Raw genomic sequence first — 24,470 nt, 5'->3', positions numbered from 1 at the left:
TTGATTATCTTTACTCATTATTCTGAATTCTTTTTCAGGTCATTTCCCTATTTCCTCTTCATTTATTTGGACTTCTGTGTTTCTAGTTTGTTCCTTCATTTGTCCAGTATTTCTCTGCCTTTTCTTTCTTTTTTTTTTTTTTTTAAAGTTATTGTGTTTAAAGTCTCCTTTTCCCAAGCTTCAAGGAAAGTGGAATTTTTTCCTCAAAGAAGATTGAATTCTTTCTTCCTTTTGGTTTCTGCCCTCCTAAGATTGGTCTAATGGTTTGTGTGAGCTTTGTATAGGGTGAGATTTGTGCTGAGTTTGTGTTTGTTTGTTTTTCCTCTGATGGGCAAGGCTGAGTGGGTTGGTACTCCTGTCTTCTGATGATTGAGTTTGCAGTTTTGTTTTATTTGTTGTTTAGATGAGGCTTTTTGCACAGGGTGCTACTGGTGGTTGGTTGATGGTGGGTCTTGTATTCAAGTGGTTTCCTTTGTGTGAGTTCTCACTATTTGATGCTCCCTTGGGTTAGTTCTCTAGTAGTCTAGGGTCTTGGAATTAGTGCTCCCACTCAAAAGGCTCAGGGTTTGATCTCTGGTCAGGAATGAAGATTCCACAAACGGTTTGTTATAGCATTAAGGGAGAGTAAAACAAATATCCAAAAATGAGAAACCAAAGATGAACCCCAGACAAATGGCAATTGCAAAATCAGGCAAACAATAATTCAAATAATGGAATATACATACACACCCAATGAGCAAAGTGAAAACAGTCCAACAAAAATAAAGTACAGTAGCTTGATCTGGCAAACAAAGGAAATCAAAAATTATATTTACCAGTTAAGAACAAAACTAACTTAGGCACAAACTGGAAAACAAAACTAAAGCAAGGTGCCAAGTGGGGATTAAAACAATGATAACAAAACTAACAAATATGTTGAGAGGAAAGGAAAGAAAGAAAAAAAGAAAAAACAGATATGCAAAATTAAATAGAGGTAGATGAAGATTTATATACATTAAAGATTAACTGCAAGGGGAAAAGAACAGTAGGAAAGGCAAACAAAGGAATAACTGTAGAAAAAAATAACAGTTTAAAAAATTAAAAATAACATTATAAAAGAGAGAAAAGAGAAAAAAAAAAAAACAGAAGAAGAAAGAAAAAAGGGAACAAAAAGGAAAATTCACAGGAGTGCAAAAGCCCATGTAGAGGCAGAGGTCTATAACAACAATAGAAAATGTGACTGAATATATACATATACATATACACCCATAAGAAAAATCAAAACAGTCCAACAAAAATTAAGTACAATAGATTGACCTGGAGAACAAAGGAAACAAAAAATTATATCTACCAGAACAAAACCAATTAGAGCACAAACTGGAAAACAAAACTAAAGTAAGGTGCCAATTGGGGCATAAAGCAATGAAAATAAAACTAACAAATATGTTGACAGGGAAGGAGAGAAAGAATAGATATGCAAAATTAAATAGAGGTAGATAAAGAAAATTTATATATGTTAAAGATTAACTGCAAGGGGAAAAGAATAGTAGGAAAAGCAAGCAAAGGAATAGATGTACAAAAAAATAATACTATGTTTAAAAATTAACATTAAAAAAAGTAAAAAAAAAAAAGTAAAAAAAAAAAAAAAAAAAAGAGGAAAACTCCACAGAACTGCAAAAGCCCAATGTAGAGGCAGAGGTTTATGACAACAATTAGAAATATGACTGCAGAAAAAGAAAAAAAATGCTTATAAGCTTAACTGGGTTTCTTAGTGCCAATAAAATCGACAACTACAACAGAGAGGGGGGAAGGGAAAAAAAAAGAAAGAAAAAATCCGAAAGAATCTACAGAACAAGTCAAAAAAATAAGAATAATAAATGTTGAGTCATTGCTGTCAGAGTCCTTTTCTGCGCTGGGAATCACAGTCCACCTTACCTCCCTAGGATGCCCTCCAACACTGTACTGATCTCTGGACCTGCTGTGGGATCTGCTCAGATTCTAATCTGGTCCTACTCCTGTATTATCTTGCCTCCAGTGTCCACAGCTATCAGAGCTAGTGCGTTTTCTTTTGTGTGAGCTCTCAATGGCCTTTTATATATTCCATAGACACAGAGTCTCCTTAGTTGATCATGTGGATTTAATTTGCTCCCTTGTACAGCTGGCAGGAAGGTTTTGGTTCTTCATCCTTAGCTACACTGCCCCTGTGTTTCAATTGTGATTTTATTTCCACCTCTACATGTGGGTCATCCACTGGGGTTGCCCTGGAGGTCGTCCAATGGGAGGAGCTTTGGAGAAAGACTAGCCAAAGAGGCCTTCTGATCACCAGCTACAAGAGGCTTGAAAAAAGACTCTGATAGGGCCATAACTCCTGCCATGGAGGCAGTTTATGTCCCTGAACACTTGACGCCACCAGGGTCCCTGCAAGCCAAGCAGCTGCACCATCTTCACGCTCAGCTCTCACTGGGGCAGAGCTGCCACAGGCTGCTCTGGAGGGCTTGGGTTTGCCCCTGTGAGGGCCAGGTGTGGGGGTGGTGCAGCTGCTTGGGTCGCAGGGATTCTGGCAGCACCAGGTACTCAGGGGGGTTGGCGGCTAGGGTAGCAGGAAATACAGTGCTCTAGAAAAGTATGGCAACCAGTACTGGCCAATATACTCCAGTATTCTTGCCTGGAGAGTCCCCTCTCTGACAGTGAAGCCTGGCATGCCACAGTCTACAGGGTCACAAAGAGTCGGACAGGACTGAAGCGACCCTGCACACATAAACATAAGATTTCTTTTCTTTTTTTTTTGGCCTGTGGCAGCTTTGCCCCAGTGAGAGCTGAGCATGAAGGTGGTACACCTGCTTGGCTTGCAGGGACCCTAGTGATGCCACATGTTCAGGGACACAGACTGCCTCCCAGCAGCAGTTATGGCTCTATCAGTTATGGCCCTATCTTTTTTTGAGCCTCTTGTAGCTGGCGATCAGAAGGCCTCTTTGGGCAGTCTATCTCCATTGCTCCACCCTTTCAGGCACTTTGAGGAGTCCCTTGCCTAGGGTTTTTCTCTGTTGTTCAGTACATCAGGCACATAGAGGGGGCCCCCCTGACTGGGATCCTACTCTGTAGATTGGCACATCAGGCACTAAAATGGGCACCCTTGGTGGGGTCTTATTCTGTAGTTCAATGCATCTGGCATTTGATTGTCCAGCCTCTTTATTGTCCAGCTGCTGATGCTGGCATGTGGAGAGAGAGAGAGAGGCTATGGTGATGGCTCCACCCCCCTACACGTGACTCAGCAGTATCGCTTTGCTACCATGGCTGCCTGGCTTTCCTCCACAGGCATTTCCTACCATGATCTCCTCCCTCACATCCCCTCAATCTGTTCCTCTGCAGTCAACAGCAGCCCTCACACTGGGATTGCTCCACAGTCCCTAAACTCCAGTTCCCAGCCACTGCCCCTTCCAGGAGACCTGTGTTCCTGCCTGGCATATGTAAGGTTGTGGCAAGGACTGTCTGATTCTCATTCCATTTAGGTTGCCACAGATCAGCTGTTTCACTCTAAGCCTTAAATGTTTCTCCTCTAACTCAGACAATTGCCCTGATGTGGGGATTGAATCCCTGCTCCTGTTCCTCCACCTGTTGAGGGCAGGTCCAGTCCTACTAGCACTCCTGTTTCCCCCCCTAGTTCCTTCATCCTACTGACTTTTGCACGGTTATATATAGTCTTTTCCACAGGTCAGGTCCTCCTGTCCACTCTCAGCTGGTGTTCTGCATGTGCTTCTGTGTCTGAAGGTGTATTTCTGATGTATCTATGGCGAGAGATGTACTCCACATCCACCTACTCCTCTGCCACCATGTTCTCCAACGCTTATTTTTTTTAATTGTATTTCAGTCAGTGTTCATTGATGGAAACTTCTTTATCTGCTTGTTCAATGGAGAAATTTAATATGAAGACTGACTGCAAAGGTGTTGAGAGAACTGAAAATGCAAAAGTAGTTGAAATAGGTCATAAATTAGCAACATCAGAAAGCTTCTTCCATCATAAGTCTGGAGCAACAAAGCAGGACTTGTGTTCTCAGAACCCAGGGGATGGGATCACAGCTGGAGCCTAGGATGATGCATATACAACTCTCTCTATATATTTCTGATGCATCAAATTATTTGCCATTGATGATCTATTCTAATGGAGGAGAGCAATGACAAGGTTAATGTAAACACTTTAAGATACTCTGTGATTAATATTTTAGTAGTCATTTTAACTCCTTAATTAGTTTCCAACAAAGAAAGGGGCATCTTTGCATTCTTGGAAGCCTTTTTTCAGCATTCTACATAGTCATTATCTATTTCTATTAAGGTTTTGAGTTTATTTGAGGAATCTAAGATGACAACTGAGATTGGTTCTCTTCCCATCCAAGAATGGTTGCTTACTTTAGCTACATTCCCATAGGGGCAGATAGATCTTGGAGAGAGACATCAGTAAAATTTGTTTCCATCAATATCTCAGCAAGTAATAGCACCATCAAATGGAGCTGAGGAGAGTTTAATGAAAAGGCTCTTTACAAATTTATAGGAGGCTGAGGAAAACTGATGGAATGGGGAAGCATGTGGGACTATTAGCATCAGATCACTGTGGACAGTGACTGCAGCCATGAAATTAAAAGACACTTGCTCCTTGGAAAGGAAGGTATAACAAACCTAGACAGTGTATTAAGAGACATCACTTTGCTGACCAAGGTCTGTATAGTCAAAGCTGTGGTTTTTCGAGTAGTCATGTACAGATGTGAGAGTCAGACCTGACTGACTCTAAAGGAGGCTGAGTGCCAAAGAATTGATGCCTTCAAATTGTGGTGCTGGAGAAGACTTTTGAGAATCCTTTGGACAGTAAAGACATCAAGCCAGTCATTCATTCATTGGAAGGACTGATGCTGAAGCTGAAGCTCCAATCCTTTCATCACCTGATGCAAAGAGCCGACTCAACTGGAAAACTCCCTAATGCTGAGTACTATTGAAGGCAAAAGAAGAGGGAAGCAGAGGATGAGATGGTTATATAGCATCACTGACTCAATAGACATCAATTTGAGCAAATTTTGGGAGATAGTGAAGGACAGGCGAGCCTGGCTTGTGGCAGTCCATGGTGCTGCAGACTTGGACAAGACTTAGTGACTAAACGACAAGACCAAAAGGGGCAAGGAGAGGGAGAAGTTACCAGAACAGGAAGGGTCCATAGCTTAGCTATGGCTGTCCGTGGGAGAGAGGCCCCCAACTGAATGTGCAACCTATGAAAGAGGAATGCAGCCACTGGCAACCAAAGTCTGAAATGAGGGAGCTGGTGGAAAACACCCTGTTTCCACTCTGTCCTCTCTCCCCTTTTCTCCCTGCCTCCTTCCTCTCTCCAGGTATCTCCTGCTTATTTAGTCCTCTGCTTTGGCCAAACCCATTGGAAACCAGCTGGCAAAGATTTCAGTTACAGTTTGTAGAGATCAGGTTTAGGAACTCAGAGAAGAATGGAAAAGGGTCTGGAGTGGTAAAAGGAGAATGTCCATGTGATAATCACCTTAAGAAACTCTTGTGTTAACTTGTGTTAACAACAATTTCTCTAACAATCAAAATAAATTTGAATTTATGATCTTTCAGAAACTAGTGAGAATTCACATATTTTGAAAAAAGAGAATAGTTTTCTATGTAACTGAAAGGATGAATAAAATTTTATTGGGGTGGGATGTTGTCACAACCTTCCTAATATAAAGATATGAAAGCACTTTGAAGGTTTTTACATGCAAATAATGGGTTTGGTAGTTTAAATGACTATTGCCCATTTTTTTTAAAAAGCAAACATGCCCCTAAAGAGCTATTAATCCTTCTTCACTTGTCCAGAGATGAAGATAATTCACCTTGCTTTAAAAAATATTCTTAAATTTTTTAAATTTTTAAATATAAATTTATTCATTTTAATTGGATGTTAATTACTTTACAATATTGTATGGCAAAAAAATATTCTTTGAATGCACTTTTTACTATCCAATTGGTTTCCCCAAACCCAGTCTGACTGGCAGGGATTTTCTGTGGTCACATGTTTGTCTCTGGTATGTCCATTATGGACATGACAAGTCATTACATAAACAAACCATGAAGGGTCTTATTTCTCACTTGATCTTGTATATTATTTCTTTTCCTTTGTGTTGGCTCTTCTGCACCTGTGTTTGAGTTAACTCTTGGCTCTGAGGACATTTGAGAGATTATTAGAATATTTAAAAAGCAATGAGTAAACGGATCTCATAATTAGTTGATTGCCTGTGTAGCCAGACAGAAGAGCTTGTTGTATTGTTACAGGAGCTCAAAAGAAGCACCCCTTTTGAGAGCCTAATAAACTTCCACCTTTTCAGGTCTGACCTGGTCATTTGGCTTTAGAGACCACAGGGTCATGCGCAGGACAAAAAGCTTCCTCTAGAATCTTTGTTGGAAGTATTTTGTTTTGAAAGGGCAAGTATTAAGCTGGAGGATTTAGTCACTGAATGAAGACTTGGGAATAGATTGGGCAGGATTGAGGGGGTGGCATTTTATTTTGTCTTTGGGGATTGAACCTCATGCTTCCTCCAGCCAGAATAACAAGGAGGAGGAGGGATGAGAAGAGGCGGGGTGCAGAGGGAAGGACAGAGAGACAGCCAGAAATATTAAAATAGATGAAGTCAATGAAATAAACATTTTTGTTTATTCCTTCATCCTTTTCCAACCCAGGAATCAAACTCGGGTCTCCTGCATTGCAGGCAGATTCTTTACCAACTGAGCTATGAGGGACACTCTAGTATTCTTGCCTGGAGAATCCCATGGACAGAGGAGCCTGTCAGGCTACAGTCCATGGGGTTGCAAGAGTCAGACACGACTTAGTGACAAAGAGACTCATCCTTTCTCATAGTTGTCTCTCTTTTTTGTGGTGCTCTTGTTGCTTCCAGAATTTCCTCTATCATAGTACAACAACAACATGCACTGTGACTGTTTGATTTCCTTCTAGGCCAGCACTTCCAATAGTTCTTTTTGTACTTGCACTGAAATTATTGAGTAGTAGAAATATGGCTAGTGTGACTGAGGGGCTGCAATTTAAATTTTAATTAATTTTAATAGCAAAAAAGACACAGATGTGTATAGTAGACTTTTGGACTCAGAGGGAGAGGGAGAGGGTGAGATGATTTAGGAGAATGGCATTGAAACATGTATAATATCATGTAAGAATCGAATTGCCAGTCTATGTCCAATGCAGGATACGGCACGCTTGGGGCTGGTACACGGGGATGACCCAGACAGATGTTGTGGGGAGGCGGGTGGGAGGGGGGTTCATGTTTGGGAACGCATGTACACCCGTGGTGGATTCATGTCAATGTTTGGCAAAACCTATACAGAATTGTAAAGTAAAATAAAAAATAAATAAATAAATAAATTAAAAAATAAATAGCCACAGGTTGCTAGTTGCTACAATTGTGAACCCCTGAGAGCTAGACTATCTGCTTTGTGAGGATAGAGACCACATAGGTCATTCCAGTGTGCCTGAATAATAGTAGGAATAATCAAGAAGTCTTTATTGTTGTAGGAAGGAAGGAAGAAAGAGAGAGAGGAAGAATGGAGTGATCTCACAAGTGGATGAGTGAAGATCAGGAATGCGAAGGATACTGAGTAGGCACCATGTATCTCTTGGGCTGGAGAAGTTATTTTCTGCTCTTTAACAATAACTTCAAAGAACTATTTCAGATTTGAGATTTTGGAGGACAGAAACTTGGTCTTAAAATGTATTAACTTTTTTTTCCCCCCTCCAAGATCTCCATTGTATCTTCTTTAAGCTTTCAGATGTAATACTGTGAGTGCTCTTTTAGAATTATCATTGAGGACTCTGGGAGGATGTCAAAGGTTACACCCAGCTGTCTGGTGGCTTAGTCAGGGGGTCCTTTGAGAAGATCAAACACCTGAGGTGAGTTGGTGGCCTTGCCCCTCATAAGCTGTGTGACATTAAGTTCTTAACCTCCCACATGTCAGTTCTACCTTCATAAGTTTTCAGGTTAAATGAGCCTATTGCTAAGTACCGTCTAGCTTAAGATTGACATTGTGAATAGGTAACAGGTACTTTAGGAAAGCAGAACCATTTAATATAACTTTATGTCTAAAAAAGCATGTTTTTAGTTATCCACTTGCCCAGGTGAAGGATTTTACAGTATGATACAGCTTTAGGTTGGATATCACTTACAGACTGACGAACTGAGGAGGATGCAATTACTTGAAAAAATAAAATCCATTATGACCAAACTTGCAGTAACATTTCTTTTTTAAACAGCAGCTGAAACTATTTTAGAAGATTTGGCTTGACTATGTAAATAAACACTGACTCATATAAGTTATTGTAACTACTGAATTCAATATTTACAATGCCAAATTTAAAGGCTTTCATTACTAATGTGTAACCTCAAAAGAAGTGTGAGTCATTTATTCTGTCTCTTTAAAAGTACAAAATGTATCCCTTGAAAGATAAGAAAATCTACTAATTAAATCTCATGCTCAAATCAATACATTTTTAAAACTTAAAGATAATTTATGCACAGTAAACAAAATTTGGACACAGAAAAAAGAAGAGAAAATTCACCAATTGTTTCTCTTCACTGTTACCTAGACCGTTGTTAATATTTTCATGTATTTTTCTGTGCATGTTGCTTTTTTATCATTTTAACTATGCAGTATATACAATATGTATATATTGTTTAGATTTTAATAATGAATTATGAAATGTTTCACATCTCCAAAAAAGTGTAGAAAGGCATAGCACATGTTTTGCTTTTACCACCCAGATTTCAGAGATAGGTTGGTCAGATATTTGTTTGAAGTCTTTTGCTTTTAAATAATAAAATCATAGGGATACAGTACCAAATTCATTCTATTCCTTCCTCTCTTTCTCTTCTAGATTTGCTTTCTGTTCTTATCCATGTTTTCCTACTTTTTCTTACAAATGTATAATTCCACAAACAATCTATAATATTGTCTTATGGGTTAAAAACTTGCATAAATGTTGACACCTGCAACTTCCATTTTTCATTCATTATAAAGTTTTGAAATGTGTCCATGTTGGTACATATACATATAGTTCATCCATTTTAACTGCTAAATGGCACTCTGTATATGAACAGCCTACAGTTACTTAACATATTTAACTGTGACAAAGATAGTTACTTGCATAATTTTTTACAATTATGACAATTTTGTAACAAACAAAATTTTATACATTATACATTTAAAAAAATGAATATGCCTGAGAACTTTTTTAGGGTAGACACATGATTGATAAATTGTTTTGTAAGAATATTTTCAAATGTGTTAGATATTGCCAGTTTACTTTCCCAAGTAATTGAACCTATTTACATCCCAGTCTAATTTTATCTTATTTTCACTAGTGATTGCTAGTTTTGGACTTTTAAACCTGGTTAATTTGACGAGTATAAGGTAGTGTCTTCTCACTTTTATAATTTGTACTTCACTATTTTACATGAAGTTGAAGAATCTTTGAGGCAGAAGATAGATGGGACCCAGGCTGAGCATCTGGAGTTTATCCCCTGTGGACTGATACTCCAAGATGAAGACAGGAGAAGCTGAACCCTTCTCAGGTAAAAGATCACATATTTCTCATTCTTGAAGTGAAGGTGATCTTCCCAGCTAAAATACTCCTTGGAGATCTATTTCACAGTCCAAGTTCGACGCATGAAACAGGGGACTCAAAGCCAGTGCACTGGGACAACCCTGAGGGATGGGATGGGAGGGAGGAAGGTGGGAGGGGGGATCAGGATGGGGGATACATGTACACCCATGGCTGATTCATGGCAATGAATGGCAAAAACCACTACAATATTGTAAATTAATTAGCCTCCAGTTAAAATTAATTAATTAATTAATTTAAAAAGAAAACCTCCTTGGAGGTCAAAAGGGGAGTTGTTGCTGCTGCTGTTGTTGTTCAGTTGCTCAGTTGTGTGTAACTCTTTGTGACCCCATGGACTGCAGCATGCCAGGCTTCCCTGTCCATCACCATCTCCCAGAGTTTGCTCTAGCTCATGTCCATTGAGTTGGTGATGCCATCAAACCATCTCATCCTCTGTTGTCCCCTTTTCCTCCTCCCTTCAGTCTTTCCCAGCATCTGGATCTTTTATAATGTGTCGGTTCTTTGCATTAGGTGGCCAAAGTATTGGAACTTCAGCTTCACAATCAGTACTTCCAATGAATATTCAAGGTTGATTTCCTCTAGAATTGACTGGTTGAATCTCCTTGCAGTCCAAGAGACTGCCTATAGAGTCTTATCCAACATCACAGTTTGAAAGCATCTTTCCTTTGGCTCTCAGGCATCTTTATGGTCCAAATCTCACATCCATACAAGACTACTGGAAAAATCAAAGCTTTGACCATATAGACCTTTGTTGGCAAAGTAGTATCTCTGCTTTTTAATACACTGTCTAGGCTTGTCATAACTTTTCTTCCAAGGAGCAGGCATCTTCTAATTTCATGGCTGCAGTCACCATCTGCAGTGATTTTGGAGCCCTCCCTCCCCAAATAAAATCTGTCACTGTTTTTATTGTTTCTTCATCTATTTGCCATGAAGTGATGGGACTGGATGCCATGATCTTAGTTTTCTGGTTATTGAGTTTTGAGCCAGCTTTTTTTTTTTTACCTTTTTCTTTCACCTTCATCAAGAGACTCTTTAGTTGCTTTTCACTTTTTGCCATACAGGTGGTGTCATCTGCATATCTGAGGTTATTAATATTTCTCCTGAAAGTCTTGATTCCAACTTGTGAGTTATCCAGCCTTGCATTTCACATGATGTACTTTGCATATAAGTTAAATAAGCAGGGTGACAATATACAATCTTGAAGTACTCCTTTCCCAACTTGGAACCAGTCTGTTGTTTCATGTCGGGTTCTAACTATTGCTTCTTTACCTGCATACTGGTTCCTCAGGAGGCAGGAAAGGTTGTCTGGTATTCCCATCTCTTTGAGAATTTTCCACAGTTGTGATCCACACAGTCAAAGACTTTAGTGTAGTCAATGAAACAGAGGTAGATGATTTTGTGGATTTCTCTTGCTTTTGTATGATCCAACAGATGTTGGCAATTATATCTCTGGTTCCTCTGCCTTCTCTAAATCCAGCTAGTACATTTGGAATTTCTCGGTTCATGTACTGTTGAAGCCTAGCTTGAAGGATTTTGAGCATTATCTTGCTAGCTTGTGAAATGAATGCAATTGATGATGTTGTTAAAGTGCTGCACTCAATATGCTAGCAAATTTGGAAAACTCAGCAGTGTCCACGGGACTGGAAAAAGTCAGCTTTCATTCCAATACCAAAAAAAGGCAATGTCAAAGAATGTTCAAGCTACTGCACAACTGCACTCATTTCACATGCTAGCAAACAATGCTCAAAATCCTCTAAGCTAGGCTTCAACAAAAAAAGGGAATAATGTCAACTTGTACATAGGCCTCTTCTCTGGAATCCGTCTTGGCTAACAGGTATGTGCACATCCACTGGAGGATCCTAAGAAGTATCAAATGCAGACTTAGAACCAGGAAAATCAAAATGATTGGCAAAAGGAAACCCAGAAAGAAATGCCCCCTGTAAGTGATTTAAACTACCACTGGGGCTCATCTCTCTATGTGTCTGCCCATGTGTCAATCCACACATACTCTAGTCTTTTTCCTTCTAATAAACATTTTACTTCTTTCATTATTTTCTGTGTTTGTGGGTATTCTTTTCTGCAAAGCCAAAAGGCCACGACCTTGTTACCAGCTAATGATCTAGTGGCTAGGATTCAATGTTCTCACTCCCCTGGCACAACAAAACTGGAATGCTGCTTCAAGCCACTGAAGACCAAGGCCACCCAAGATCATCTTCATCCTAATGTTGATCATTTGTATTTTTTCTTTCATGAAACAATTTCAGATCTTTTGTGCTTGGCTGTTTTTCTTTTCCTTATAGATCTGAAGCTGTCTTTGGACCAATTTATTATAGTTTTATGTATAATGGATACTTTTACTTATTTACCCAGTTGATCTTCATTTTCTGTTTATAGACAATGTATTAATATGAACAAAATCAAAATTTTATCAAAAGCTTGTTTCTAACTAAAGGGGCTACCCTGATGGCTCAGTGGTAAAGAATCTGCCTGCTTATGCAGGAGACATGAGTTCAATTACTCGTCTGAGAAGATGACACACACTGGACAGCAACTAAGCCCATGTGTCACAACTATTGAGCCTGTGCTCTAGAGCCCAGGAGCCACAACTAATGAACCCACATGCCACAACTACTGAAGCTTGCACACTCAAGGTCCTGTGCTCTGCGACAAAAGAAGCCACCCTATTGAGAAGCCCACACACTAGAGAATAGCCCTTGCTCACTACAACTAAAGAAAATCCATGCAGCAACACATGCAGACCCAACAGAGCCAAAAATAAACAAAATAGTAAATAAAATTATTAAAATTAGTATTATTATTAAAATTTAATTATAATTAAAACTACTATTAAAAATGAGGTGACCAAGGGATTTTATTTCACAAATATGAAATACAAACTGTGAAAAGTATATTTAAAATAAAAAATTCAGAGAAGAATCTGCACAGCTATTAAAGTCTTAGAAACAGTCCTATGTGTTATTGTAAAAGGCCAACTAATGTCACCATGTCATCATTTTACCTCCCTAGAATGTCTGTTTTTTTTTTTTTTGAAATAGAACTGATAATTCAAAAAGCATTTCTTATAGTATTATTTCTTCAGCTTGAGGTTCTCTTTGGACTCACAGACCACAGAATCTAAAGAAGTATAGAAGGTGATATAGAATTCTTCCATGGTAAACAAAATCATCTTATCAATTAGATAGTTTACCAAGGCATGGCTGTTTGTGATTAAATTCCTTTTATATCTTCCAGATATCTGAAAATCAAAGCTTATGTAGCAATGGTTATAGCTGCCCATCCTTCTTGCTGTCTCTTTTCCCACTCTACACTTGTTTTTCCTCACAGCAGCCCATAGTAAACACTCTCTTGGTTAATCCAGGGAGGCAGAGCTGGGTGATGGAAAGATGCAATGTTATGTTGAGGCAAATATGCCTGGAGTTCTTACAATCATTCAGATCTGGAATAAACTCTCACTCTTTCACTATCTAGTCTTGTTAGTGACTTCCAAATGATAGTATGAGAATTATCATGACCATCCTTCAGCTCAAATTCAGGGTCTGTTATGAGCCACCCACCATATTAGCTATGTCATCTAGGGTGTCTCATTGAATTAGTGCTCCTAGAGTAAGAAAGGCAATGCCAAAGAATGTTCAAACTAGCACACAATTGCACTCATTTCACAAGCTACCAAAGTAATATTCAAAACTCTCCAAGCTAGTCTTCAACACTATGTGAACCATGAACTTCCAGATGTTCAAGCTAGATTTAGAGAAGGTGGAGGAACCAGAGATCAAATTGCCAACACCCATTGGATAACGGAAAAAGCTAGAGAAATCCACAAAATCATCTACCTCTGCTTCATTGACTACACTAAAGCCTTTGACTGTGTGGATCATCACAAATTGTGGAAAATTCTCAAAGAGATGGGAATACCAGACCACCTTACCTGCCTCCTGGAGAACCAGTATGCAGGCCAAGAAGTAATAGTTAGAAACCGACATGAAACAACAGACTGGTCCCAAGTTGGGAAAGGAGTACTTCAAGACTGTCTATTGCCACCCTGCTTATTTAACTTATATGCAAAGTACATCATGCGAAATACTGGGCTGGATGAAGCACAAGCTGGAATCAAGATTGCCAGGAAAAATACCAATAACCTCAGATATGCAGATGACATCACCATTATGGCAGAAAGCAAAGAGGAACTAAAGAGCCTCTTGATGAAAGTTAAAGAGGAGAATGATAAAGCTGGTTTAAAACTCAACATTTAAAAAATTAAGATTATGGCATCCAGTCCCATCACTTCATGACAAATAGATGGGGAAACATGGAAACAGTGAGAGACTTTATTTTCTTGGACTTTAAAATCACTGCAGATGGTGACTGCAGCCATGAAATTAAAAGACACTTGCCCCTTGGAAGAAAAGCTATGACCAATCTAGACAGCACATTAAAAAGCAGAGACATTACTTTGCTGACAAAGGTCCATCTAGTCAAAGCTATGGTTTTTCCAGTAGTCATGTATTCATGTGAGAGTTGGACCATAAATATGGGTGAGTGCCAAATAATTGATACTTTTGGACTGCTGTTGGAGAAGACTCCAGAGAGTCCCTTGTAATGCAAAGAGATCAAACCAGTCAATCCTAATGGAAATCAATCCTGCATATTTATTGGAAGGACTGATGCTGAAGCTGAAGCACCCAATACTTTGGCCACCTGGTACGAAGAATTGACTCATTGGAAAATACCCTAATGCTGGGAAAGATTGAAAGCAGGAGGAGAAGGGCACAACAGAGGATGAGATGGTTGGGTGACATCACCAACTTGATGTACATGAGTTTGAACAATTTTCAGGAGCTGTTGGTGGACAGGGAATCCTGTCATCCTGCAGTCCATGGGGTCACAGAATTGGACATGACTGAGTGACTGAACTGAATAGTAATCAATATGGGATGGGAAAAAGACTGGACAAGATTTAAGTGGTGAAAGTCATGGAGGCAAGATCCTGGAAGGAAACTTGAAAATCAAAATGTATGCTGTGATGGACAAGCAACTCAGGAGAAATTCTGTAATGAAAGGTGAAGCCAAACACTTTTTCAGAGGCAAAAATTCTCTCTACCTCTGTAATCTTTAAAGCACACTTGTGGACTTGAGCATGGTATGAGCCACTGAAAAGTTACTTACAGCTCAAATACCACCAAGGGTAGCATTCTATTTGGGGAAGAAAATGCTTTTCTGGGACTGGCTTTTTCATGATAATGACACATAACTGTGATTTTATTATGCCAAAAGATTTCAACTGTTTTCAACTTCCAAGGATAGCATTATTTGCAACAGCTGAGTTCCAAAGAGTTTAGGTTTTAATAGCTTCAAGCATGAACACCTCTTTTAAAAAATTTACCCATTGGATATGGGAGTAATTCTAAAATATACATTTCTTTATGCTGTCTTTGTAAGCTAAACATACTTATGTAATTCAATCTTTTCTTCCTGAATCAAGAGAATCATTATACATTTTAGTTTTTATATCATGTCATTATATAGTGATGCTCTTGGGATCTATTAACATATAACCATCTATTTGGACTAGTCTGTTTGAATCCCGTGTCTGCCTTTAAAGTTTTATTCTGTTTTCTCTCTTGCTTTTATTTTTCTTTTAATGTGTTGTCAAACAAGTTACAAAAATTTATAAAGTAAAAGTAATTAGACTCTGAGTAAAGATTTAGGGAACACTCTTTAAAGTTCAAACAACTTCACTCACAGTGTGTTGAGTGCTTAGTATGTGACAGGTACTATGCTAAGAATACAAAGATGAATAAAACCTCTTCTTCCAAGGGTCTTACATGCTGGTGAATTATAACTTTCCTGTGGCTAAGAAGACTGTAATTTCTTCTTGAACTTTGAGACACCTGTTTTCATTGTTTGTCAAGCATATTTTCTGAAGTTTCTGATTCTCAGCTGTGTTTTTACAACTTGAAGTTGGTGAATATCTAAACTGCCAAGATTTGCCAAATTCTTTTCACATATTAATGGTTGTTGCATCATAGACTGAACATAAAAAATGCTGAAAGGAGTTAGCATTTGAAAGACTCTACAAGATTGTCTACAGGCATGGTGTTTAAATGTTTTACATTTATGATAAAGTCTTGAACAAAATGGTTTGTGAAGTCTAATTTTAAGCTTTATCCTCTGTTCCAAAAAAGAAAAAAACAAAGATATTATAAACAATATTACTAATATAGTACAAGAATGTAGGTATACTATGAAACAGAGAGAGAGAGTAGGGAAACTGGCAAGATGAGACTGAAGTGACAGATCCACTGTGCACCTGGTCTGGGAAGAGGCCAGGGTAGCTGGGAACTTGACCCCTGGGAGTGAATGGCTGTTGCATCAACTTGTGTTTGGGAACTGAGTTAATCTCCTTATATGAAACTGGAGGCGGTATTGGTTTTCCTCTATCATAAAAAAAGGTTCAAAAGAGGCAGGATCAGTGCTTACATTTCAGGTTTTTTAAAAAATTAATTAATTAATTTTAATTGGAGGCTAATTACTTTACAATATCGTGTGCTTTTTGCCATACATTGACATGAATCAGCCATGGGTGTACATGTGTCTCCCATGCTAAACCCCCCTCCCACATCCCTCCCCATCTTATCCCTCAGGTTTTTGTGAAGCTGTTGGTCTAAGCCTTTTGCTGGTTCAGAAAAAGTATCCTTTTGTCGGATAGGTGTCCTCAACTGTCAGTAGATGACTGTTTTAGATGTACATGTCCTGGGGAACTGGAGGAAGGCAAAGTCAAAACCATTAGCCAGAGAGAGAGAGAGAGAGAGAGAGAGAGAAGCACAATAACATCACCAACTCTTAGTTTTCCTGGGGCTTTTCCAGTTTTAGTACTGAAATTTGCATTATCTTGGACAAATCAAAAACGTTGATAACCCTACTTACTCCAAAACTTAAGATAAACCTGAAAACTAAACAGCACTTGAATCAAGTGGGCTTTATCCCACAGATACAAGGAGTCTGCAATATATGCAAATCAATCAACATGATATACCAAATTAACAAATTGAAAGATAAAAATCATACGATCATCTCAATAGAGGCAGAGAAAGTTTTTGACAAAATTCAACACCAATTTATAGTAAAAACTCCTGAGTAAGTGGCCAAAGATGGAAATTACTTCAACATAATAAAGGCCACATATGACAAACCCATAGCAAACATTATTCCCAATAGTGAAAAACTAAAATAATTTCCTGTAAGATCAGGAAAAAGACAAAGGTGTCCACTCTCACCACTATCATTCAACATACCTTTGGAAGTCCTAGCCACTGAAATCAGAGAAGAAAAAGAAATAAAGGAATTCAGGAATTGAAAAGGAGAAGTAAAATTCTCACTGTTTGCAGATGACATAATACTATACAAAGAACACCCTAAAGATGCCACCAGAAAATTACTACAGCTAATCAATGAATAAAGTCACAGTATATAAAATTAACACATAGAAATTCCTTGCATTTCTATACACTAACAATGAAAAATCACAGGAGAAATTAAGGAAACAATCCCATTCACCATTGCAACAAAAAGAATGATACCTAGGAATAAATCTACCTAAAAAGACAAAAGAGCTGTATGCAGAAAACTATAAAACTGAGGAAAGAAATCAAAGATGACACAAACAGATGGAGAGGTATACCTTGTTCTTGATCTGGAAGAATCAATATTGTGATAATGACTATAGTGCTCAAAGCAATCTACAGATGCAAAATAATCCCTAACAAACTACTAATTTCTATTTTTCACAGAACTAGAACAAAAATTTCACAATTTGTATAGAAACACAAAAGACCCCAAATAGCCAAAGCAACGTTGAGAAAGAAAAACAGAGCTGGAGGATCAACCTTCCTGACATCAGACTATACTACAAAGCAATAGTCATCAAGACAGTATGGTACTGGTACAAAACCAGAAATATAGGCCAATTGAACAAGGTAGAAAGCCCAGAGATAAGCCCATACACCTACGGGCACCTTATCTTTGACAAAAGAGGCAAGAATATACAATGGAGAAAAGATAGCCTTTTCAATAAGTGGTGCTGGGAAAATTAGACAGATACATATAAAAGAATGAAGCTATAACACTTCATAACACCATACACAGAAATAAACTAAAAGTGGATTATATATTTAAATATAAGGCCAGAAACTATAAAGCTCTTAAAGGAAAACATAAGCAAAAACATTATATCTTTGACATAAATGAGAGCAAGATCCTCTCTGACACACCTCCTAGAGTAATGGAAACAAAAATAAGCAAATGGGACCTAATTAAACTTAAAAGTTTTTGGACAGCAAAGGAAACAATAAACGAGATTAAAAGAAAACCCACAGGATAGGAGAAAAAAATTGAAAACTGAAACAACTGACAAAGGATTAATCTCCAGAGTGTATAAGCAGTTCATACAGCTCAATATAAGAAAAGCAAACAGCCCAATCAAAAAATTGGCAGAAGACCCAAACAGACGTTTCTCCAAAGAAGACATAGAGATGGCCAATAAACACATGAAAAGATGCTCGGCATCATTAATTATTCAGTTCAGTTCAGTCACTCAGTCGTGTCTGACTCTTTGCGACCCCATGAACTGCAGTACACCAGGCCTCCCTGTACAATGAGATATGACTCCACACTGATCAGAATGGCTATCATCAAAAAAATCTACAAGCAATAAATTCTGGAGAGGATGTGAGGAAAAGGGAACCTTCTTAAACTTATGGTGGGAATGTAAATTGACACAGCCTCTATGGAGAACAGTAAGGAGATTCCTTAAAAAGCTGGGAATGAAACTATCATATGATCCACTAAGGGCCATATACCTGAGAAAAGCATAATTGAAAAAAACACATGTACGCCAAAATTCATAGCAGCACTACTTACAATAGCTAGGGCATGAACCAATCTAGATGTCCATCAACAAGTGAATGGATACAGAAGTTGTGGTACATATATACAATGGAATATTACTGAGCCATAAAAAAAGAATAAATTTGAGTCAGTTCTAGTGAGGTGGATGAACCTAAAGTCTGTTGTATAGAGTTAAGTAAGTCAGAAAGAGAAAAACAAGTATAACATATTAATGCATATATATGGAATCTAGAAAAAAGGTATTGATGAACCTATTTGCAGGGGAAGAATAAAGATGCAGATAAAGAGAATGGACTTATGGACATGGTAGAGGAAGGAAAGAGTGGGATGAATAGAGAAAGTAGCCTTGACATATATACGCTACCTTGTGTAAATTAGATGGCTGGTGAAAAGTTGTTATACAACATAGAGGACCCATCCCGGCACTCTGTGATGACCTAGAGGGGTGGAATGAGGGGAGGGAGGCTTAAGAGGGAGAAGATATAATTATGGCTGATTTACATTGCTGTGTGGCAGAAACTAGCAGAACATTGCAAAGCAATGTTCCCCCAATGGAAAAATAAAAATAAAACCCACTTGGGAATAACAATACCAAAAAAAAATAGCCAACAAAATAAATAGAATAGAAATGAACTTCTAATAAATTGCAAAATGAATTTTACAATAAATAAATTTAAGGACAGTTAACAAAATTGTAAAACAAAAACAGTCAGCTATGTATGATGGCAGATGGATATGGAGAAAAATCTGTTAGAAAGTCTGGATTTGAAGGAATATACAGTCACTGAAATTTAAAAATCCGCCAGCTGCTTATTTACAATAAAAGTAGAGTTTCTGAATTGGATGATGTTACTGAGGAATTCAGGCTTCCCAGGTAGCATGTGCTAAACAATTTGCCTGCCAGTGCAGAAGACACAAAAGATATGAGTTTCAGCCCTGGCTTGGGAAGATCCCCTGGAGCAGAAAATGGCAATCAATTGAGGTATTCTTCCCTGGAAAATTCCATGGACAGAGAAGCCTGATGTGCTATAGTTCATGGAGCCACAGAGGAAGACATGACTGAGCGACTGAACACATGCTGAGGAATTCACTCATGATGCCGCGTAGACTGATACAAAGAGTATAATCCTGGAAGAGAAACTGGGACAATGGAAGACAGATTGAGAGACATTTAACATATGTAATTTTTCTAAGAGGAGAAGAGAGAGATGGTTGAGAGGAAATATTGAAATGGATTAGGGCTGAACTTTCATTACTGCCAGGAAGATATGTCTTCAAATGGAAAGGGCACACCAAGTACTGGTCAGATTAAATGGGATAAATTCAGAAAGATTAATTGAAGTGAAGTTGCAGAACATCAAGAATAAAGTGAAAAATTGAAATTGTTGCTGTTGTTTAGTCTCTAAGCCCTGTCTCACTGTTTTGTAACCCCAAGGACTGTAACCCACCAGGCTCCTCTGTCCATGGGGTTCCCAGGCAAGAATATGGGAGTGGGTTGTCATTTCCTTCTCCAGGAGATCTTCTCTACCCAGGGATCAAACCCATGCCTCCTGCATTGGGAGGAAGATTCTTTACCACTGAGCCACCAGGGAAGCCCCTAAAAGCAACATAGCAGTGTTATCAAAATGCAAACGGAAAGAAGATAAAACTAAATCGTCATTTGAAAGTATTAAATAAGCATGTTTCCAGATGTGCAAAAACTGAAACACCCACAAAAACTAAGAGACACCCACAATTTTGCACTGAAAATACTTAGAATTTTTTAAAAGCAATTATAATAAAGAAATTTATAAACTATACTGGTAAATATTATTGACCATAAAATAGTCATTAATTTTATTAGAGTATCTTGAGAGTCCCTTGGACTGCAATGAGATCCAACCAGTCCATCTTAAAGGAGACCAGTCCTGGGTGTTCGCTGGAATGACTGATGCTGAGGCTGACACTCCAATACTTTGGTCATGACCCTGATGCTGGGAGGGATTGGGGGCAGGAGGAGAAGAGGACGACAGAGGATGAGATGTCTGGATGGCATTACCGACTCGATGCACATGAGTTTGGGTGAACTCCGGGAGTTGGTGATGGACCAGGAGGCCTGGCGTGCTGTGATTCGTGGGGTCGCAAAGAGTCAGACACGACTGAGCGACTGAACTGAACTGAACTGAAAGTTCTAGATAAAAGCGACAAGGAATAGGGGAGGGGGAGTTACAGAGGAGAGCTACTCAGGTGATTGAGCCTAATACACTCAAAATATCCTTGACATTTCAACTAGCTACTCGCTTTTATTTTTATTCAGAAAGTCCTATAAAATGTAAATGCTTAACCATTACCACTTTCTCTTAAGCAAAAGAAATTTGAAAGAAAACAGATCCTTTATTAGCTGATTCCTAGTTTGGATGGGTTGCAGAATGGAATTGTGCGGAGAGAACAGGGAAAAGGATAGGAAGATGACAAGTATGAACGATTTCGGACAATCTTTAATCTTGTTGAGGTCTTCACAATGTGGTTTCAGGGTTCTACTTGATAGGTAATTTCTAGAAACCTTGGTTTACAAATATTAAAATCTTAGAATACATTTTAGCATCAAATTTAAATTCAGCTTATTTAGTATTTGGAATTATCCAAACTTTTTTGTTTTGTTTTGTTTTCCCAATGGGAATATTTGAGAATTGACTATAATAATCGTATTGCTCTTCATCCTGTTCGCGACCCCAATTGTCTCGCTGTATGTCACTGTCTGCACTGTTCACTCAACCCAGGGTAGGCAAAGCGTGAACTAAGAGGCTGGAAGAAGACTCAAGGAGTCATAGGAACTGCAGACACATTTATTCTTTCCTGGCTGGTGCAGCAACTGTAGCAGCAGACACAACATAACACAGCACAATACAACCTCTCTCCTCTTCGCTGACAAAATGGACGCAGCTGTGATGCAGCGGTAATCTCGCCGCTTTTAAGCTGGAGCTCATATATACAGAGCACAAAGTAGTTCCTGACCAAGTGAGTACCTCGTGGTGCGCATGAGCAGTGCTACAAATGCTCTCAGCTGTTACCTAGTCCTTATTTACAAAACATAGGGCAAGAGAGCCTGAACACGCCATCTTGGCTAATTTGCTCTCTCCCCACAATACTTTTCTCCAAAAACTGAAGAATCGAAAATTTAGAGAGGGCTTCTCAGGTGGTACTAGTGGTAAAGAACCCACTGACCAATGCAGGAGACTTAAGAGACAAGGGTGCTATCCTTGGGTTGGGAAGATCCCCTGCAGGAGGGCACCAACCTACTCTAGTATTCTTGCATAGAGAATGCCACGGACAGAAGAAGCTGGTGGACTACAGTCCATAAGGTCTCAAAGAGTCAGATGTGGCTGAAGTGACTTAGCACATATGCATGTACATCAGTACTAGGCAGAAGAGGTTCATTTATGCTCTCGGGTGGCCCAAACATGACTTCATGAATTTTGATGTCATCTCCATCTTTAAGCTGTTGAAAAGTTTCTGTTGTGAGTGTAGAGCTTAAATCTTTCTCTTTTCACCATACATACACAGTTTAATACTGATATAGTCTTGCATTTTTTTGCACTGTTTCTTAATCTCAAATTGCCAAATGGAATATAGTTCTTCCAAATTAGGTTTCAGACCACAGAGCTTAGGTTTTAACATTTTTTTTAAAGATGAAAGAGCAGTAGGTCCATGAAAAACCACTAAGGAAAAAGGAAGAGATCAAATAAGACAATGTTTTAAAGAAATAATTGCCTTTGCATGGCAGTTTTGAACCTCCATTGGTAAGTGGTTTCTGGTATGATACATGATTTTCCTATATGATATCCTGAATATTTACCAGACAAATTAAAGACACGTGTTAAGAAGTTAAGGTAAACCTATGAGAATGCAGTAGGGCTTGTTCATGTGTTCATCATGGGTTTATATATGTAAAATATTTGTACACATATCTATACATATATAGTATACACATACATACTCATTAAATAAAAATATATATATACATATTTACACATATATAAATGTAGTGTATATATACACACCCACTAAATAAATGTATATATAGTGGGTTGGATAAAAACTTCATTTGAATCTGTAACATCTTACGGAGAAACCTGAACAATTTTTGGCCAACCCAATATATATACATGTACACATATATACATATATGATAAATACACACACACTAATTAAATTAATGTGTATATGCACATTACCATATATATACATCTCTACATATATAACATATACATTCATGAAATAGTTATTTATGTATACATATACAGATCTCTCTCTCAGCCTTTTTCTCTCTCTCGATAGTAGTATGTTTTCCTGATTCTGTGGAAAATAAAAAAGGTAATTAAAAAATCTGTGATCTCAAAAGCTTGTTTTCTCCCTTAGTAGGAGAGAACAAGACCTATCAACATACTGCTATTTAAGCAAAATAATAGTAATTCATGATGATGATGTACTACAAGTGATGACACAGTCAGTACATGACTCAGAGCCAAAATAACAAAATAAATAAGGACATTTTTGAAAGCTATTGAAAAGAGAAAATAATGAGAATTAGAGATATTTGAGGAAGTCATGAAGGAAGAAAAGGAACTCGGTGCAAGACCTGGTGATAGCAAAAGTGTTGAATCCAAGATGGCTTTAGTGTTTGGGAAGTGAGTGAATGAGTCTGGCTACAGCAGTTGGGAGTGTGTGTTCTAAGTCACTTTTGTCGTGTGCAACTCTTTGAGACCCTATGAACTGTAGCCTACCAGGCTCCTCTGTCCATGGGATTCTTTAGGCAAAAATATTGGAGTGGGTTGCCATGTGCTCTGCCAAGGGATCTTCCTTACCCAAAGATGGAACCCTTGTCTCTTATGTCTCCTGCATTGGCAGGCTAGTGGCATTCATTACCACTATCATCATCTGGGAAGCCCATTTGGGACTGGTGAGAGTGTCATTAGAAAGGTAAGTTGTCAAGAGGTAGATGTGACAAAAGGTAAGTTGTCAAAAGGTAGAATGTCAGGAGTCTTAAATGTTGGCTAATAAGTATCTTTGAAAGTTAGCTTTAGCAGGAAAATGACCCAGTAAGGTTATGTTTAATTGGTTATGTTTAAATGATTATAGAATGGAATTATGTGGGAATGTCCAGAAGGAAGATCAATTGCAAATCATCAAAATAAGATCTTAACACAGCACATATGGAAGAAAAGAGACACATATAGATAGTTAAGGAGAGAATAGTTAACAGATCTGAGGTATTATTTTTGCCCATTATAAGATGGGTAAAACAAAAGTTGAGAGAACCATAGGTAACTATGTGACATTTTCAAACCTGAGTGAGCTGATCTTAGCAAGGAGAGATAATTAGTTTGACTCAGTAAACTACATTTTCCTATTGTAAACATTAGTGGGAAATATTTTTTGAAACTTAGGAAAGTTACCCAGTTCAATCATAAATGCCCCTTAAGGGCTTGCATGACAAGCAAGTATGCTTTGGGTAGGTTGAATGAGATTGTCAGGGTTTGTAAATCAGACATTTTGGGAGTGTATTCTGCTTTTAGAATATTTAAATGATTGGATAATATTTCTTTTGATGTATATATTTTCTTTATTTATCTGCTTCTGAACATTTTATGTTATTTCATATTTTGGCTATTGTGAATAATGCTGCAATAAACATGGGTGTGCTAAATTGGCAATAATTTCATGGATATGACATTTAAGACAGGCAACAAAGGAAAAATAAACAAGTGGAATGAACATCAAACTAAAAAGTTTCTGCACAGCAAAGAAAACAACTTACAGAGTGATAAGGCAACCTGTGGGACGGGAGAAGATATTTGTAAACCAGATATCAGATAAGGGGGTTATTATCAAAACATATAAGGAAATCCTACACCTGAATTGTAGA

The sequence above is a fragment of the Oryx dammah genome, unplaced genomic scaffold (assembly GCF_014754425.2).
Source record: "Oryx dammah isolate SB20612 unplaced genomic scaffold, SCBI_Odam_1.1 HiC_scaffold_10, whole genome shotgun sequence".
Classification (NCBI taxonomy): domain Eukaryota; kingdom Metazoa; phylum Chordata; class Mammalia; order Artiodactyla; family Bovidae; genus Oryx; species Oryx dammah.
The sequence above is the reverse complement of the archived record's forward strand: the minus strand, read 5'-3'. Positions refer to the sequence as shown.